General features: G+C 37.4%; 1 protein-coding gene and 2 long non-coding RNA genes across 3 annotated transcripts in view; 2 read left to right on the top strand and 1 right to left on the bottom strand.

Moving 5' to 3' along the window:
• Positions 1–21,516, top strand: part of LOC108003563 (proteoglycan Cow) — a 171,921-nt gene that overhangs the window by 42,110 nt on the left and 108,295 nt on the right.
• Positions 1–21,516, bottom strand: part of LOC133665966 (uncharacterized) — a 64,863-nt gene that overhangs the window by 13,833 nt on the left and 29,514 nt on the right. The gene's annotated exons all lie outside the window — the stretch shown is intronic.
• LOC114578221 (uncharacterized) lies at positions 16,359–18,217 on the top strand. The gene is made up of 3 exons (XR_003698989.2): positions 16,359–16,895; positions 17,119–17,222; positions 17,405–18,217. It is a non-coding gene; the product is annotated as an uncharacterized LOC114578221 (long non-coding RNA).

Genomic DNA, 21,516 nt, shown 5'->3' with positions numbered 1-21,516 from the left:
TATATGTATATATACACGCCAATGGGAAGATCGGAATTTTGCGGCGCGGAATTTCACGGAACAGCCGCGGGGCTGTGAACGCGATATACTCGCGAGTTTCTCTGAACCACCACGCGCCTTTACCTTGCTTATTCTTCGCTCGAAAAATATTTGAAACGTGTATCGCCCCTCGTGATTCTTGCCCGGAGAAATGGAAATCCCCTCGAGGGTATGTTCCTTTTTTTTGGTGATCGTGTCGCGCCAAGAGCGTAAAGGAGTCTTGATTTTTTTTGAAGAAGAAGAAGAAGGAGAAGAAGGTGGTTTCTTTTTGTTATTGTGGATCGGAGAGAGACGTTTGTTCTTGAATCTTTTGAAGAGGTTATCGATTATCGAAGAATATAATCCTTTTCTATTCATTATGAAAATGTTTTATTTGAAGATATCTTGTTAATATCTCGTTGATGTTTGGTAGGAGAGATTCGAACAGGTTGGAGTAGTATTTGAAAAGGATTAATTTATTTTGTATGAAAATAAAAATAAAGGAATTAATTTGCGATACTCGTGATATTCTTTATTTAGCATTTATTTAGCATTTTCTCGCTCGACAATACGATAAAATGGATTTTACCATAAATTTTTGGGGAAAATAAAAATAAAACAAGAACAACGCGAAATATTTCGTTGATAGGAAATATAGGCAAAGATAGTGAAATTATATGATGGAATATATTTATGTTCGATAAAATAAAGTATAATTTAAATTTTAGATAAAAGTATCGAGAATGAATTTATTATTGCACGATTGTTATTGCACGAAACAACATTGATTTTCTTTATTATTATAAATTACGTCATATCCAATAATAAAATAATATGTCTGAAAATTCCCAGAATTCTACTGAATTAATTAATTAATTTATTACTATTTTTTTTCCAAAAGTCAATTATTTCCAGAGTTAAGTTAAAATTAAATTTATCAACACTTCAAAAATTGGCTAAATATTGAAATACAAGCAATAATGCGATCGTTCGCATTTATATTTTCGTGCGAAAAATTATGAATTCCATGATAAAATTTCGAAAATATATATTTATTAATATATTAGAATGGGAAGAAGGATCAACCAAGTTGATAGAACATTATCGATAACGGTATTAAAATTTTCCGACGTTTATAACACGAAACGGTATTTCATCGAAATATATAATATTACCACTGTCACATATATATATATATCGTAATTTCACGTGCACGTGTTCTACGAAATGTATTTTCCAAGTTCATTATGGAATATTGCAAATGATGCAAATTCACCGTACTTATCAGAATATTAATTAACATAATATGTCAGAGGGACTCGATTTTGCTAACAGCCGCGTTAATCGTTCCATGTAATCTGAACTTTTCAATTACACTAAACTCGTTTTGCGCATTCGTGTCACAGCATCGATGGAATTTATATAATTCGCATGCAATCACCCTGTTTCACGATTATTTACAATTATATTATTTTGATAAAAATTTTATTCCAGATCACACCATTCTCGCACTCCTTTTAAACGTTTAACACATTTTTGAAAGAAGAAAGTAATAAAATTTTACATATATGTTTCTGTCATTAATAATTGAAATGGCGAGAAAGAATTTTTTCCCTTAAAAAAAATTTGGCAAGCCTTTTTGACGAGCCTATTTTATATTAATATAGAATTTTATTAATCACGATTATTAATCATTAAAACAAGAAGGATAGATACCAAATACTTTGGTATAAATATACTGATAAGAGATAATTAGTTCTTTGATGTTTCATAGTCGAGTTATTCGTGTTAGATAGGAATTCGATGTTAGCGTTTCGAAGTTTATCTGGACAATTCTCCACATAGACATTCTCTTTCATAGTTTAGAATGGTTCCTTCTCTCCCTTAATATGATTAAAAATATTTTATTAATATTCGATAAATAGTCTCTCCATTATTCAATTCTATTTCAACGATAATTAAAATTAATTGATTTCTCAATAGATAAAGTATGAAAGTTTTATTATATTACATCCATCAGTCTTTTATATTTTAAAATAATTCTAAAATAATTAAAAATTAAAAAATCTTTCCAATTAATCTTTTTTTACTCAAAACGATGCAACGATTAAAATCATCATTTTAATAATATTCGATAAATAGTCTCTCCATTGTTCACCTATTTCAACGATAATTAAAATTAATCAACTTCTTAACGGATAAAATATAAAAGTTTTATTATATTATATCCACTATTTTTCTATATTTTAAAATAATTCTAAAATAATTAAAAATTAAAAAATCTTTTTTTACTCACGTATCCTCTTGATAGATAAAGTATATAAATTTCACGGAACTAAATCATCGTAGATCATTTTCGCGATTCTAATCGTATGGCGAATATAACATCACGATCAAATTCAAGATTTTTTCCTCGATCTAAACAACCAATTTTTTTTTTCCTGCAAATTTCAATTATCCAGAACTCTTGCCGACAAACTGGATGATATTACCACAGGTGACGTGATAATATCCGTTGGAAAAATAATTTTTCGTATGCAGGGCATCGACTACGGTGAATAACGAATTTATTCGTGCTCCAATTCTGTCGCAGACGTAGGCGCAGACCGGTCAGTTCGTGCTCCAGCTAATTAATTATCTCTTGTTGATTTTCTGGATTTTCTTCGGCAAACAAGACCCCCTCCCCCTCCCCTCCCTTTCTCCTCGAGAAGCTTCCAAATACAGATTATACCATCCGCACAAGTAGATTAAGGACGGAATATCCATCTTCGGAGTTAAGAAAACACTCGATCTCTACGGGAGGGGGGAAAAGTTGAGTATTGTTTGAATATTTAAAAAAGAAAAAAGAAAGAAACTTGATTACTTTAAACTCGAATTATTAGAGTTATACGATTTTAAATACGATTTTTAATCTCGTTAATTGCAGTAAGTTTAACCCTTTACGTCTTCGAACATCGTGAATAATTAAGTAAGATTGATACGAAAAGGAAAAAAATATTAATAATTTCGAACAGGGAAGAATTTCCTTAATTTCCGTCATAAAAGATTGATCCGAAAAAAATTGAATTACGTAATAATCCTTTGCTTTCGCGGATGCCAAATGCCATTTTTATTCGCGAAAAAAAATTAATCTGCTAATCTAAACTAAGCTTGAAAACTAATTACATTCTACATTAAAAAGAAAAACTCGTGTTACGAATTTATCACATCGCAAAAATCGAGGGGAAATTACTCGAGAGAATTCTACATATAAAAGAAAAAAAAAAAAAAGAAGAAGAAAACAGCAATCAAACGAGTATACATCGTGATTGAAATCTTTGCAAACCCATTTCACGATTATTCCTCCTGGCACAAAAGATGAACGCTCGTCAAAGGAAGCGCGACAAGGAGGGCAACGAATGAAAGATACATCAGCTTGCCGGGATCAAAAAAAAAAAAAAAAAAAAAAATCGAACATCGAGGCCTTTGTCCTCCCGTTGACGGAAAGAAAGAACAACGAAACGAAAAAAAAGGCGTTATTCTGGAGATAAAGATCGCTCGTTAACCCCCCATTGTTTTCCTTTTCCATTTTATTGGGTCACGTGGCGGGATCCACGTTCGAATTTCCCGCCCGATTCCACGACTTCTTCTCCATTTGGCCCGCGTTGTGAAAAGGTAATTCGGGTCAAACTTCGATCTCGTCCACGAATTGCGTTGCGACACGATAATACGAGCGTTATTGCGTGGCAAATTTTTTTTTAACGAAAGTAATAAAAATGGGCAAATAGAATATTCGTCGCGTCATCGATGAAATTATTGCGAAACAAAAGAAAAAAAGACTGGATATAAAACGCAATTAGGAGGCGAGAAAAATCGCGATAATTTATCGCGCGATTATTAACTTTCGCCATCCATGTTGTTGTTTTCCTTTTCCTCGTCCCCCTCCTCCCTCACTCCCGACTACTGTCTTCGGTGAAGGGGATGATGAATGAAGGAACGCTTTGTTGCATGCTTATGTAACGTTATCGATCATCCTTGATAGGCTTATACGGAAGAGCCGTATATTTCTTTCGATGTAAATATGCAAGCGCGATTCAGACGTTCGAATGGATATTTCTATTTCTTCCTCTTCTTCTTTTTTTTTTTTAAATTCGAGTACAAAGGATAGACTAATCTTTCTCGAAATATATATACATATATTTGAACAAACATCTTCTTTCTACAATTCACTATAACGATAAGGAACAATATTTTATATAACATTCACCTTTTCCCTTTATACTTTATTGTAATTGCAATAATTGGATCAGATCGAGAAACAATTACCCAACATCTATCTATATATAAATTTTACATTTTTCTTTCCAGCCTCCTTATTTATTATTTCAAAATTTCACACACTTTTCAATCTCTGTTCTTATTTTGTGAAACTCTTCTACGGCGAGTTATCCAAAGCGGATCCAAAATTGTGTGAAAAATCGGATAGGATAATAATAATTATCCTGAATGCGGATTCAGCACGTTGCTGACGACTGGAGAAACTCGTAGAAAGGGGTCGCGGATCCTTGTTGTAATACGGTGTTGGATCGTTAACGCAGCCTCGGAGGCGGATCGACCGATATCAGAATTATCGTTGGAAACACTAATGAGCATCCGCACGCAATACAACAGCCAGGTATAACAGCGAGGCGTCTGGAGCTGTCTCCAGAATTCGCCCGACAGCCTCGAGATTATGCAATTTGACGAGGATGACGTCTTACGACCGCAACGGGACTCGATCAATTAAATGTTCGATGGAATTCCCGTGAATTTTCGACCTTTCGTACCGAGTTGCATCATAAGCTGAAGAATTCTATTGCGCAATCATCGCGCTAATGTGATTGCAACGAATTGATATATTTGAAAATTAATTTGGACGAAAGATTGTCGCTCCATACGTATATTTTCTGGATAGGTGCTTCACAAATTATTGTAGATACGATTTTCTTTTTTTTTTTTTATAAATTATTAGCGTTATCGTTGAATAACAAAAGTTAATATTAAAAAAAGATGGATCTGCCAAACTGGTTCGAAAAATTTTCTTATTAAATGATCCAATTCAATATTTATTTTGCTATTTAATTTAAAAAGAAAGAGAAGATCGTGTGTCCATCTGTTTCGGAGAAAACAATTTATAATATTTTACAAATTATCGTGTATATTAAAGTACTCGAAGTACGATGTAGCTAATCGAAGCATAAATTTTATTCGTTTAATGCATAAATTTGCCTGGACAATAAAATGAACAATAGCGAAAGTTAAACACGACAGAAAAATGATGGCGAGCAAGAAATTATATTTTATAACAAATTATAATAAATTTTATATATATGTTTAATAACCACCGGCGATAAAACAACGTGTTGACTTATTATCAGCCAGTAAACTATTTTATGCTTTATGTTTATAACCAATTGCATGTGCCAGCGATAAGATAAATGCAAATGGTTTATTATTACAATGAATATATTTGTCATGTTAAATATTTTTGCCGTTAATCAATTTATCGTATATTTTGCAACAAAATTGCATTATATAAATAAACGAAATCAAATAAACGAGCGCTTTAATATAATAATAACGTTACAATGTAACAAATATACGTATAGTGCAACAATCTTTCATTTCAAATTTCAAATTTTTTTTTAATTCGCAAATTTAATTTACCAAGATAATCCAAGGTAATCCCAATCAATCCGGATCGTTTTTCCCACGTGCTTTCCACGTGATTTAAATGACACGTAATATCATATCAATACAACTCGAATATGAATGAAAATATACCATTTTTTAATCGGTTCAAACATTATTAATAATAAAATCGTTGATCAATCCTCGGGAAAATCTCTCGATACATTCATTGCTATTTATTCAAAACATCGGACGAATTATTTCCCTCCATGGTATTTTCTTTCGACAACAAGAGGCCCGTAAAGGAAGATTGCTCGCTCTATATCGATGCGTCCATCTGAATGGGAGCGCGAGTTTCAATTCTCCGGCAAAATCGACAAAACTCTCTCGGATGATGAATCGTTCTCTCGTTTCTATGAATCGTTGCAGAAACTCTTCCCGGATCTTTGCTGCGCACGCATTAAATTATGAAACGGGTATGAACCCCTTCCGAAATCACCGGGGAAGCAACGCTTCAATTTATTAAATTCACCCCCTGTTACCATTTCATCAAATCGACGTAACGTTGTTAAGGTAAATTATTCTCGAAAACCGTGTCGAGGGATTTTCAACGTTTCGTCCAAGATGGGTTGTACAATATATTTTTAAAAAATTTCCTACCGTTCCATAAATCCAACGTCAACGAGGATACATCGATTCGAAACCATTTTCAATTTCCTAAAGTTTCTACGCTTGGAAATCAACTTGAGTTCGTAGAAATATCTTTGAAAGCAATGATTATTTTTAATATAAATAACTATCGTTAGTCGTTCCTGTTCAAATTCCTGTTCGCAATATCATAATTTTCGAGATATTCAGATATCGAATCGATTTAAACTATACATCGTTCAAACTTCTGGTCCAAACTTCTCTTTTGTACTCGTTGAAAGTAATCTCCGTCAAATAATTTCCGATTCATCGACAACTTTTCACAAAAGTGTCCCTCTCTCCACGAAATAACCACGAAAACTACAATTCGATTAAATTCGAGCCAATCCAGTTAATCAAGTTCCCGGTATTTACTTCTCTCTCTCTCTCTCTCTCTCTCTCGCGTTCATCCATAGAGAGCGAGCATAGATACACTTGATCGAAGATCAAGTTTTAATCCGAAATCCTGGCTGTCAGGCTCGAGTTGGTGAAACGTCGACCAATGAAACGTCATGGTGGACCACGATTGAGGGTGAAACACGATACATACATATATCGATGGATATATCGTTATTAAGGTTGGCCAATTCTCGCCCCGGAGAGGCACAGATATCGATGATACGTTTGACACGGAATGCCCTGATGCTGAATTCAATTAAAACCGGACGATAATGGCAGCCATACGCGACCTCCCCTCCCTCTATCTCTATACCTGGTACAATGTTCCGCGGTAATCCCTGGCGCGAGTGGAGCAAGGAGAAGCCCCGCCAGGTATTTACTTACCTTGCTGATGTAACCAATAACGTTGACTCTATGGATTCGTTTGTTCGCCGAAGAGAGAAGCACGACCAGCTTCTGTAATGCCGCTTAATCGAATTATTCGTCGCCCCGTTTAGAAATTCGAAAACGATTATCGGATCATTCTCTGACGATTCTATTCCAATTCGATTCCAATAATTTTGCAAATTCGTCTCAAGAGATAAAAATCGGCGGTGCTATATTTCACGACGAGCAATGCACCCGATATACACGGAGCTCGTGTACGCTCGGCTCGAAGAAATGACGAAAGAAGAAGAAGAAGAAGAAGAGAAAACAGAAGAAACGGCAGAAAGGCAAACTACGCGGAAACGTATTACGTATGCATCAGCGAGATGTTGGGGGCACAACAAGGCGCGAGGGCTTTCTAAAAATTGAAAGGAACCCTTTTAACGCGAGCATCTTTGATGCTTCGACCTTGAAGCAAGCCGGCCCCCTCTCCTCTTCCCTCCCCGAGTTTTCTGTCTTCCATATACCTGTTTCTATCCCACCGACCTCCTTGAAAAGCAATCCTACAACCGTGCACAATACACACATCTACATACCGATTCACACGACTGTAGGACGTACGTGCCAGCCTCACTTCTCTCGACTTTTTGCATTCTTTCCTTCCCCCTCCCCTATCTTTCTCACACACTCTCCTTCTTCTTCTTCTTCTTCTTACATTCTTCCTGTCCTCCTTTCACGCACGCCAGGCTGTTCTGCCGCGTCCTGGTCTCACAACAACCTTCCTGCCCACCACGAGAGCCTTCCCGGCTTTGGCTTCCCTCGACTCTCCTCAGAGCGGTTCCAGAAAGGTAGGCAGAGGCCCTCTCGTTATCGATTCGTGGAAAACCTTCTCCGTCATCTCGCCACCCACCCCTCTCTTTTCATCCTACGTGTCTCTCTTGTGCAACGAACCGGCAAAAATCTGTCTAGAAATTCCTTATACTTGGCGAGATCCTTCGTTACACGAAGTATCGGATGGAGAATCTTGCGCTACCTTCCGTCATTTCTTTTGTTCGTCGCCGTTGCTGGAATGCTAATCTTGAAGTCTGTATCGAGGATCCGGATCGAGGAGTGGAAGGTTTCAGGGTGAGGTCTTAGGGAGAGAATCGATAGGTTTGTTAATTCGTTGTGAGTTTCTTCGAAAGGACGAAAAGTTCACGATGATCAGTTCAACATTCGTGGATGAATTTTGATTGTTGATTTGGAGATCAGTTTGAAGTAAGTTTATTTAAAATTAGGTCGGTGGATATGTTTCCAAAGATTTTTGGTGAGTTTCTAAGGAGAGTTGAGCTGATCGTTCAGGAATTTGAAAAGTTGTAAAACAGGATGATATATTGTAAGAATAAACAAATGAAATTTGCATTTACAGTTCGTTGCATTCCAAGTTTTAAAAATTCTATACAAATTTGATCAGCATGTCAAACAAAAATGGATACAGAAACACGATTCAATGAATGGAAACAAAAGTAAAATGAAATAAAAATACGTGATGTCCAAACTGTGTACGTGCATTCTTTATTTCGATATCAATTATTTATCTTAAATTTTTACTCTTCGTCTCTTTCTTCTTTCATAATCTTCATATTTATAAAATAAAAATGTTTAATCAACATAGGAGACTACTCGTTAGTTCATTTAAATCATCAGAAAAAAAAATAGAAATTTTTCCAACTATATTATCAGTATTTTAAATTAACAAAAAAATATAATAATGCAAATCTCTAATACAAGGATTAATGAAAGTATTAGAAAATAATAAAAATTGACTTTTGCTTGACATAAAGCAGGAAATTTTTCATTTAATTGTTCCAAGATAAAATGCGCACGAGGATGAGAGGATCGCATGCACAATAATTTTTACCAAGTCAAAAATAACGTTACCAAGTCATCAGTGCGGCACGATATTGCGAGGCTTTGCACTTTAACGTCTTTTCTCCAAGGACCCTCCACTCAAGGTTATGCCGTTTCTCGTGCAAGATCAGAAGGGTGGCGGCATCAATTTCGTGGAGAGGCACGGATCGTTGATCTCGCGGCCACTTTTCCGACACGTAGCAAGGTAACGACAAGCGCAGGGTTGCGGCGACGTGCATCGCGTACAAGCGAGCGCCGCAGGAAAATTCATTTCGCGGCCTCTCCTGTTTCTCTCTCTTCTTTTTTCTCCCTCTTTCGCCTCTCGACACGGATATTACGTTGTAACGTGCTTCTTGATTGCATCGTGACGCGATCCATTTCGGTCGCGCACTTAATTTACAAAGACCCTCGTTTTGAGACGCTCTTCACCTTCGAATTTGCTCGTACGATTCATCTCGTTAGAAATATATGTTTCGCGTTGCAAAATTGGATGGTAATCGAATATTCCATGTGAATTCTATCAACGATCTTATGTAAATCATTAAAATTATATATATATATATATATATCGAATTTACGTTTACATAAATATATTTAATCAGCAAGTATGTGAAAAAACTTTACGATTTCTCGAATCAAAGTAAGAAATTTTCTACGTTGAAACAAATACGAATATCTTGGAATTCGATTGAAAGCGTATTAAAATTGGAAGGAATTTAAATCGTTATAATTCCGAGGATAATGGCTTCCGGCAAACGAGCGAAAGATCGTTGGAAGCGCGGAATCTTACACTTTGAAACGCTCTTTGATCCATACCGATACGACTTCCGGTTCCCGAGATATCGTCGTTTAAAGAAAATGGTAATTTTTGATCGGTTATCATCTCCGTCCTCGTCGCTTACTCGGGCCTCTCGCTCGCACCTCGCCTCGCTGACCTATCCCAAACTGCAGACAAGCGACAGACGCGATTCTTGGAAAAGTACTACGCGTAGTACGTAATTTCCAGGAAAAAATATAGGTTATGGGCCCATTCATGATTATCTCTCTTCGCTGTCTCTGCGTTACGGAACGTTTCGAATCCTTATATCTCGGCAACCGATTGAGATATCGGGATAAAACAAAAACAGATTTCAATGGCACGGTTTTCTCCACGTTTGTGGGCGTATTTTAACCGATATACGTGATGTATATTTTTCATATACACTGATTGAATATTTGTTTTTAATTGTATAAAAACGTGCCGATCTGTTGGCGTAAATGGATAGAAATTGGATAAATTAGATAGGATTATGATAATTATAGTTTTGTGATACGCGTGAAATTTGTAATATTAAAATTCATTCGATACTTAAATAGAGAGGCATCTTTTTTCGTATTCGATCATTGTTTGCGTTCTAATGTAACGTAGGCGGTAACACGCGATGTTTAGTTGATTTTACGGCGGATTCTAGATCGTTAGGTATGATAACTCCTTAACAACTGCTCAAATTGCATCACAATGCAACATTAACCCGTTCCTAGAGGAAATTGCACGTTGAAATATTTGATCTATACAGAGTTTGATTTAAGTCGCAGATAGAACTAGAAAATTACGTGATAAATCGCTCTTCTTTGTTTACTCGGAAGAATTTCAATTCCAAAGCAGCGGGATTATCCGATCCTGTTGCAGAAATAATTAAACGAAGGATTAATTCGATTCGATCTTAAATTTATCAAGTACGAGAATTTTCACTCGATTCTTTGAATATTTTATTCTTTCATTGTGCTCGTTCAAAGTTTCTTTTAAATTGATATTATTATTTAAAGATTGTCAGAAACAATCTTGCAAAATTTTACAAAACTCTCTCAACGCTTGTATAATCCCAGAATAATCTAATTCGATCATAAATTTAATCCTAAATTAATTGAACCGTACCAAAAAATTTAATCATGGATTTTCCATATTTTTTTCACGAAACTTTTTTTATGAAAATTCACCTTTGCAAGTTCCAATATCCGATTCAACAATAGTACACCTACACCTCGAATCGACAAAAAAATTCCAATTTCTCTCGTTCGAAACGAGAGAAATTCCACGATTTTTCTCTTCGCTTTCACTTCTATCCCTTCGATTGTAACAACAGAAGAGAGCTATCGTCGTGCAATATTTATCGCAAATTTAATCACTCTTCGAGAGTCCCGTCCGTTGAAATTCCATTAGTTTTATTAATTCGCAGAAATTTCGCGGGAGCAACGATTTTTTCCACGATATTTTCGCGATGTAAAAAACAAAAAAGGAAAAAGATCTCGCGCGAGATCGTGTCGCGTTTTATTAAAATCGTGTATTTTTTTCGAACGCGAGGAGGATGCTCGACCGGTTGTACGCTCTAGGCTTTGAATACCGACATAACATTCTTCGACAAACACAGAGAGAAAGGGAGAGAGAGAGAGAGAGAGAGAGGAAGATACAGAACACGGGGAAAATCTCGTAAATTCGAGCGATGAAAATAAGGTGTTTCGCGTTTCGGATTTCGTTCATTTCGCCCATCGACACGTTTCCTACACGCGAATGTAAATATCCCGAAAGAGATGAATGGATTCTGCCAATTTCCCTTTCTATCTCCCCCCCTTCCCCACTTTTTTCTTCTTTTTTTTTTAAACGAATCATACGTAATCCCGTTTCGTGAAACGAAATTTAAGGTTTTCGAGGACTGGAATTCGAAAAATGTTATCGCAATATTTTAGTTTCACTCTCTCTCCTCCTTTTCGACACATAATTCGCACATGTTCTCCTTTTATCCGTTTAAAATCATTTCAAACTCTCGAAACTCTTGATTAATAATTTTTGCGTTTATTTTGGAAAATATCGTACTATTATAATTTGATCGAGAATATCATTCACGCGCAATACGAGCAAAAAAGAAAATAAAAAAATATTAATTGCAACATTATTAGATTCATTTTTCGTCATTGATTAAAAATTATACAGATTTGAGACGGAGCACGCGTTCCATTATTCGATGGGATAACAGGGGAAAGAAAGGAAGAGAGATCGTTTTTCCCGGAGGAAGCGGTTTCGAGACCATCGGTTTTTCCTTTTTTCCTTTTCACCGTAAGATCTTTTTCGACGTTTTCTTTTATCCAGCGGTGCATGGCGGGACGATCAAACTCTTCACCGAGCCTTTTGTCCCACGTACGAAAGGCCGCGGTCAACTACTCTGAAAGAGAGCCACGTCCACCACGTCTTCATCTCTTTCCTTTTGAATATTCACCTGTTAATGAAAAACCACCGAGCTGTCGTCCCCTAAGAATACCCCCGTTTCCTCGACGACCGTTATAACGATCGAGACGAGAAGCCAGCCATCTCGTCGATTCCCCTCGCTCTTCCTTTCTTCTCGATCGTTTCCACGATTGATTGATTGATTGATTTATTATTATTATTTCGATTATTTGGATTCGAGGAAAAGTAGCGATAAAAAGTTTTAAAAATTTCTAAATTTCAATATCTCCATCCTTTTTTTTTTAAAAAGGGAGAAGTGGCTCCAAAAAAGTGGCTCGAAAATAGCGCCACTTATCGAAATTTCACGAATTTTCTCGCTGTTTAACCGTCCATTTTTCGTCGTCGACCGTTTTTATTCTTTCTTTTTTTTTTTTTTGTTCCGCGACAGCTCGTCGATAAGTACAACGAGCAATCGCTCGACTGAAAGTAGAAAAGATGGAATATTTTTAACGCCGATGACGTGTAAATCGATATTTACGGTATTAACTGTACGATCGTTATCATCGGTGTCCGTTCCTTGAAATAATTTCGAAATCGAATAATCGAGGGGCTGTGCACTTTTTCCTCTCTTTTTTTTTCGCGGAAAAAAAAGAGAAAAAAGAAATTTTAAATTGATATAGCGCGCACAATCGAAGCGTGCGATTGTAGCGTTAGTCAATTATCGCATCGCAAAGGCCATTTAATAATAACATGTATAATTACCGAGCAATCATGATGGAAATATTTACAACCCGTTATACAACGAAATAACACGTGACTAAAACGGTGGAACGATCGTATATATTCATTAATTTCACCCTTCGTTATTATGCATTATCAAATTCGTGCCAATTATACCTTTGTAATTGCGTATTAAAATTGGATTAAGCAGGAAACATTTGAGCAACAAGCTTCCGGAAAGTGGGTCAGCTACGTGTCGTTGGCACGGCAACTTCTATCCCCATCCTTGCCCCATTGTTAATTTTTAACCATAGGCACGCGGACAGGTTTTATAATATCGGTGTTATTATTCGTATGCTTTCGATCGCACGAAACAAAATTGTATAATCGCATAATCGCGATCGTTGTTCGATTAATTAAAAATATTCCCACTTTTCAACGATCCCGTCCCAGAAAAACTTTCACGAGAATTAAAGTAGCGATTTTATTCTATTTTATTTTTTCCAGCGACTTACTTTTGAATCTATATTTTAATCCTCCTTTTTTCAGGGGGATTAAACGAAGGCTAAAGAATGCTTCAAGCGATCGGGGTTGCAACCACTCGTGTTATTTCGTGTCGATTCCCTTGCGGAGACTGCTCCAACATATAAACTTTATGCCGATCGATTTATTTAAGTAACTTTTTAATCCAGAGAGAATCGATCTTTTATTAATAACGTGTTTTATATATATACACAAGTCAAACTTTCGTCATCAATTATCTCGAATCACTTACGCGTATTTCAGCCAGTAATTTAATATCATCTTTTCTTTCAACTTTTTCTTCCAAGAGGAAGAAAGATTCGCGAATTTTTCATTCGTTGAATCTCCGTTGCTCGAAAATTTTCCAAATAATGTTGGAGTCGTTTTTATTAATAATCGTAGATATTTAACATCGATCCCGTTCAACTCGGATTCTACTCTTTCGTACAAGGAAGCGAGATTAGATGACGAATGGATCTCGTCGAATGAAAGGCCAAGTCGTCTTCGTTTCATCGACCCGGCGGAACACGTATTCATCAATTCGATATCTGTTTCTGATCTACCCTATGAGATAGAAACCTCCTTGATTAACTATCTCATAGCAGATATATCATCCATTTCGTAGTCATTAAGTGATTACTAGCTTAAAGTCGCTTAAAATTGATCGTGGAGTTACCCTATCTTGGATCATTCCCTTCAAAAATTGAAGCTTTCCTTTCGATTCGACGAATTATCGAGCCTCTACCACGCGCAATTTCCAATCTATCTAGGATAATTTTGCGACCAACTGTGGCGTTGCATCGCGTGCAAGTGTTACCGGCACCGCAACGCTTACTATGCATGGTGTATAGGTATAAGCCAGTTGTAACGGGACGTTTTGTCGCGATGTTTCTGTCCGGTCCAATAACAGGGAAGGGTTAATCAGCATATTAACGCGTGGGATAATCACAGGCGCGCCAAATTGTTAGTAGAAATTCACGTGGCCCGTGAACGAAGATTATAATTTAGCCGGCCAATGTAAACGGCCGGTCGATGTATTCGAGCCGCGTTCGTTTCCAAAGCATCGCTTTCACGTCACGGCTCCCCATCATCCACTTCGTCTCGAATAATCGACCAAGAACCCTGAACACGCGTCGCGAATAATCGGCCGATTATTTAACGATTCCACGGAATTCTGGATGTATTGGGTTTAAATATGATATTCCACCTGGTTGGAACGGATGGAAATGGATACAGTTTGAACGAGTCGTGGAGGAAATGTGAGATGGGATATAAATAGGGGCCGTACTTCCTGTATCGGATCATCTTTCTCTTGTTTAATGGGTTGCGATAAAGAGTGGAATTTATTTTACTTGTATCGTTTCACTATTCTTGCTCCGAATTTATTATTAATAAAATGTGGTAAAATTTTCGTTTAATAATCTCTTTTTCTATGTTACGTATCATTCGAACGAGATGGATCGACATTGAAACTTTCGATGAGAAATTTGCGAGATGATAACGGCGCGGGGGTGTAAAATGCACGAGTTATTTCTACGCGCAAAAATAATTTGGTATAAAAGAGGGTTTCATTCGAAGCCTCGTTTTGGGGGGAATCGAGTTTGAAATGTTCGCCTGGTGAACATTTGCGCTAATTCCCAACTGGATACTGGATGGACAATAGGAGAGGGGGTTTATTTTGCATGTGACGAATGAATAAAAAATACCCGTTTCCAAGAAAATTGAGTTTGAACATGTTCGGTCAACACGTGTGTATTCTACGAATTTTTAAATTAGATTTCCTCCCAAAACGAGAATTTCATTCTACTTTCCCCCCTTGTATTTATTTTCCCAATTTAATATCTTCCTGCCTCTCCTCAAAAAGATTCTTCTCTCTCCAAAACGAGGCTTTTCGAGCAAAGTAAACGATTCAAAAATTCCACTTCTTCGACTCGAATTTTATATATATATATATCTCTCTCTCGTTTCATTCTCATGCCTTATCTCGAAAAGATAATCTCGTGTCACGCCAACTCGCCACACCCTGCACACGTATCTCGCCCTCGCGAGTAAATCATATCGCGATCCACGCAACAACAATCACTTTCATGCTCCTCCACGCGATCGAAAGGCGAACGGTGGAAATTGGCCGCGATACGCCGACAAATTGTTCGCGTTGGAAAGTTGGGAGAGGAGGGAAATCACGAGCGTTTAAATCCCCATTCAAATCGGCCGCGATTAACCCGTGGAGCGAGGGGACGAGTGAGGGGGATGGAAGAACGGCTAGAGATCTCTGTTCCGCTCATTTTAATTCGTACCCCCGATTACGAGAGCTAAACAGAGAGAAATACGGAGAACGGCGGTTATTCGAGGAACACCTCCCCGCAATTGGCCGCGATAACGTTATAACGAGTATCCTTCGTGGATTTTTATTGTTATCGTTGTCTCGCGAGAAGTAGAAAATTGGCCTTCCATTAAATACGTGTGGATCATCGTACGTGTTGTGAAAATGAGGAGGAGAAGGGGGATTTTTTATGAAAAAATTACAATCATCGCGTGTATTTTTATTTTAGATTTGAGTCGCTTGTACATGCATCGTTGTATCCTCGATGTGAGATAAAATATATATATATATATAGGAGTAATATATGGAGTTTGTTCTTTAACATACGGTGCACGTTGAACGTTAGATATGCAGACGTTTAAGCATTACATTCCGTGGGTAAATCCCATGCTTTGGGCGTATAATCTTCTTATTCCGTGATTAGAATAATTCCTATATTTAATCGATTTATATATGCATAAATATTGTGCATTATAATTTATATTATTTACGATTAATTCGTAAATAAAAGAATGCAAAAAGAACGAATATGATCAATTTGCATTCATATGCAAAGTAAAATAAAGATAAGAATTATTCATTTCGATCAATGAAAATCGGTATTTCTCTATTCACGTTTTGCGTAATAATATATATATATATATATATACGTAAATTCATAAAAATTATAATTGTACGTACTCGATAAAACGACACGGAAGTTATCGATCAAAGTGACACCGGTTGGATGCTCTTTTTCGAGCACCAACCTTTTCCAACGATTATCGTTCCATCGTGACGCAATTCTCGTCGTGGGCGCGCCGGCCAAACGGGTTTAACTTTGTTTACCGGATCGAGCGAGCAAGCGTTTCGATTAAAAGTGGCAGCATGTCGTTCATTTGAAATGGCAATTGTACGCGGAAAGAGCAGTCCTTGGAGCAACACGTGCGACTTTACAGCGAATCGACAACATTTCGAGATGGCAGGAAACACGGGCTACTAATTTTCAGAACAAGTTAGGACGACGAAAAACTCGAGAGATGAATTCCTCCCATTCTGTTTCCAATCTTTATTCTCTCGACGAGCAAGCGATGGTGAATTTTATATTTAAAAAAAAAGGAACGAACGATTTTTAAGAAAATGGTAAGTAAAAAAAGAAAGGAAGAATTCATAGATTATTTGGGAAAGTTATCGAATTTAAAAAAAATTTACCCGATCAGACGTTACATCCTTAATTTTATAATACAAATTTTCGAATCTCACCTTCGATTACTTAGTTTATTATCGAAGCTACGTCTCTCACATGTATTTTACTCCATGCTTCTCGAACTCGTTATTTGGAACTTGCGATTTATTATCATTCCAGGTGAAATGTATCTCGAGCAGGGCAATTATTCTTTCCTGTCCCGGCGGATAATCCTGGCGGGTTCGAAAGGAAAACTTGGCCATCTGTTTCGAGGATTTTTAAAAGTTGGTAATTCCTCGAAAACTTTTCCACCATTTCTGCCCTAATTTTTATCTCTCTCTCATCTCTTTTCACGCGGATTGTCTCGAACAAGTTTTTCATCGAGAGATAAATCGAAATGATCTATATATATATATATATATATATTTGAGAAACGAGACACTTTTTTCCTTTTTTTTAAATATAGAGATCTCCGGGATTTTTTTTTACACCTTTTCGAGAACCAACATAAATCGTGATCCACCATCGAGGAGAAGAGGCCACATCGTTCCTTAACAAATGTCTTAAGGGGGGGAAATTTATGAAGCTCGGTGAGGAATAAGCTTTGGAGAAATAAAGTTTGGAAAATTTGCCCTCTGGTCGAACGAGAATTTTCGTAACAATTCCTTTCTCCATTACCAAATTAAAGGGACAAGAATCCATACTCTTCCTTGAAAAATAATTTTCATAAATTAATTTCTTCTTTAACGTTATCATAATAATGTTTCTTTAATTTGTCATCAATTTATGGATGCTGCAAAAAAGAATATTTAAAAAACGGAATGTTTTGAAAGAATTGCACGTAAAATTGTAGTGAGAAGTTTGAAATAAAAGTCTGAAGCGCAACACTTTTTCCTATTATTACAGGCCAATTACAGGCGAAGAATATTATTATTAATCTCCTTTTCCCTTTACTCGAAAATATCGTTGGAAGGTTCGAAGCATTTCGTCGATCCCCCAAAATCCATCGTTAATTCCAACATGTCGATAACGTTGATTGATTAGCCCAAGCCTCCCCCGAGTTGCCGAGAGTCAATACTGTCCATCAAGCCACGGCAATATTTCTGTTGAAGACCCGTGGAAAATTAAAAGGCGTTAATTACCACCGCGATACACGAAACACGTGCTGGTCCACGGGGGATAAACGCGCGTAACACGAAAAACATTGAACAACCCTCAAATATTTGGCTGATTTGGGGGACGTAAGTGAAAAACTTGCAACAAGCGAGCTCCCTCCCCCCCTCTCTCTGCCCCGATATTAATTGAATTCGTTCAAATATTGACCGTGACGATTTACTTTTACGATTGAAACGAGCCCTGTCTTTCGGCCGCAAATTAGTGGTCGAACGTTGGATAATGTTTCGATTCGCGCTTGCGCGTTGTGACCAATTTTTGTACATTTTGGAATAAAAAAATTGTTAATAATTCTTATTATTCCCTCCAACTAATTTTAACGTAACTTTATTACAATTCTCCTAATTTAATAATTTAATATCCTTATAAGAAGAAAAAATAACAAAAAATTATTAAAAATTAGTATTCCAAATATATCATATACCTTTCTGGATGAACTTTTTACTTTATGTTTTAATATAACAAGAATATCTCGAAACTTTTAAAAGTTCGCTCATTCTCATACTCCAATTATACGTATTAATCCCCGAACCTAATTAAAATAATGACCATTACAAATCCAAGATTATCACATATCCACGATCGAACGTTTCACGAAAGACCTCCTCTCCTCGATGCATCCAATTTTCTGACCACCGTCTTCGGAGGATGACGAACACTCCCTTCCTCCCCTTTGGTTAACGAGTCCACGAGCTCGCCAACCATTAAATCCTTCCTCGTTTCCGCGAGGTGACTCGGTAAAACTGACAAAGCGTCATTAAATCCGCACCGTCCCTTGGCTGGGGTCGCGACAAAGCGTAATTGCGCGAACGTTGCCGAGATTCCTTGCTTGTTCCGCGGCTAATGCGGCCGCGTAAATACAGAGGAGGGAGGGGAAACGATAGGGGGTGGGTCCGCAACGGTCGGTGCTCAGGTATAAAAACGCGAGTTTGCCACGATCACGAAGTGGTGGTGGGTGAAGAATGGAGAATGAAGGGTGGAGAGGATTTAAGGGCGGTTATTGGCGCGTACGCGTGCGCTCGAAATTTATTTGTTTATTTATTTATTCATTTATTTTTAGGAGAACGAAGTCAATGGAAATTAATCAGAGAGGGGGAAGAGTTCGAATTTCGAGCAGATCGAGTTTTTATTTTGCGATGAACGAAGTTTGAAAAATGTAAATTTTGTTAATTAATCGAGACGATTAAATCGAGAGATTGTATAATTGATATAACGTGATTATATTAAATTTGTACATTGGATAATTTAATTATCATAATATAAAATACGGTTTATTTACATATAATTATAGATTAGATATTGTATGATCGAAACAATTATAAAGTGCTGAAACGAAATTAATTGATCGGACTGTTTCAACAAAATACAGCTAGATACGCTATATTATATTATTATACTACTGAAAGGTATTAAAGGTAGATATTAAAATGGATATTGTAAATTAAATAATTTCTAAATATTTAAATTATTCGTAGAAAGTTTAAATTTTAATTTTGCCAAATTTCAAAAGTTAAATTTGAAAGAAAAATGTCCAAAAGATGATACTTTTTATGACGTTCATAAATTTACAATATCAAAAGTTCGATGATTTCGAATAACAGCGAAGTACGAGCTTTCTCACATTCTCCTGAATCGCTAAAGGATATAGAAAGGGATGGTATCTCACTCTCTTTAACAGAGTCTATTTCTTCTCCATCGGTTGGGCGAGAACGTGAGGAAGTTGGGCCTGGCAATCCATCAGGATCCTGATTTCCGTCGTATTGGCAGGCTCGAAATCTTCGTGTCAGGGATTTTCATGTTTTTCACTATCCTTTATATATATTTCTTTCTCTCTTTTTACAAATATCTCTTTTTTATCTAAGCTTTCCTTATTACTCCGCGACGCTCTTCTGTCTTTCGTTTAACTTTCCAATCTTCTCGATAAAACGAGGTCGCGGCGAAGTCGATGCCGTTTCCTCGATACTTTGTTTAATTGGTTTTCCATTTCTCCCCCGCGAGAGATTCCGAACTATTTCCTTCTCTTCTCGCAATTTTCTTTCCTATTTTTTCCCAATTCGAAGGAGAACGCCGTATACAAATCGTCAACCGGGATGTATTACACGGATTAAAAGCAAGTTTTACCCGAGTTGAATAATATTTCTCGAATTGTCTTTTTTCTTTACAAAAACTTTTCGAAACCTCCCCCGCAAGATACAGATCCACGAAATCCTCCACCATTGATTCCTATATCCCCTTTCCTTTCCTTTCATCCTCCCCTCCCCCCAAAAGCAACGAAGAAAATATCTTCGTTATCCCTTTCATCCCTCTCGCGCAAACACCTCCACCCCAAAACCTCTGAAGAATCTGAAAGCCGACTCTCTCACCTCACCCTCCCCTCTCCGAAAAGGAAATTTCAAAGGAGCCTCGTCTCTGTTCGCCTCAAAAATTCGTTTCGATAACCAGAACCACCGCGATCGACAAACCCGATCGTAGATTATCCCCCCTCCTCCCCGATTCTCGAACAAGTTGCCCTTTACTCTAGCTTCGTCTGAATAAGTTTCGATGCAGTGGCATTGCCGATCCATTATCGGGAAACTCTCCTCTTTCCGCCTTTCGGTGAAACGGCGCGCGCGATAAAACCCCGCTTTTTCCACGCGAGGGAAGGGGATATAAGGGTTGCTCGAGCTTTGGCGACGGAAGTGGCCCGAACCGAATTCCACCGGCTTTCTTTCTCCCTCTTTCTTCGCTCTATCTCTCTCTCTCTCTCGCTGACCAACGACCATTTCCAACGTCGGGATTCGATTTCGGGGGAGGGGAGGGTTGGAATCAGCTTTATAGCCAGCGAGAAAGGTGGGTGGCCACCACCTTTGTGGGGCCCGGGGGCTAAAAGTCGAACGGTGTCTTCGTATTTTTCGAACAGATATTACCCGCCGGCTGCCCGCTTTCGACATCCCCTTCTAACCACTTCTCTCTCTCTCTCTCTCTCTCTCTCGGGGGATGAATCCGGGGGAGGGGGATGGGATCGGCGCCCGGATAGGGAGTTGAGTGGTTTCTATTGGCCTTGGTGATCGACGGATAGTAGGATCGAGTTTATTTCGTCCTTTTTTTCTTTCTTTCTTTCTTTCTTCCTTTTTTTGGGGAGGGAAGGGTTGTTTGATTGGTGCCGGGATTTGAGTGAATTCGAGTTTGAAAGTATTGGGGGGAGGAGGTGTGTGTCATTGTACGAGTTAATGCGGATTCTTTCTCGGTTCGAGAATTGGTGGATAGTGATAGGGATTTGGTGAAAGGGAAAATGGAATGCACGGTACTTTCGATTAATTGTGCAATCTACTTGTTATCCTTAACCTTTCTCGTTATAGTTTTGTTAATTTCTTAAATACGGAGCAAGTTTTTCAACATTTTACTTACTTTCCCTAGTAAAATATC

This window comes from Apis cerana, linkage group LG4 (genome assembly GCF_029169275.1).
Source record: "Apis cerana isolate GH-2021 linkage group LG4, AcerK_1.0, whole genome shotgun sequence".
In the NCBI taxonomy this organism is placed as follows: domain Eukaryota; kingdom Metazoa; phylum Arthropoda; class Insecta; order Hymenoptera; family Apidae; genus Apis; species Apis cerana.
The sequence above is the reverse complement of the archived record's forward strand: the minus strand, read 5'-3'. Positions and strand labels throughout refer to the sequence as shown.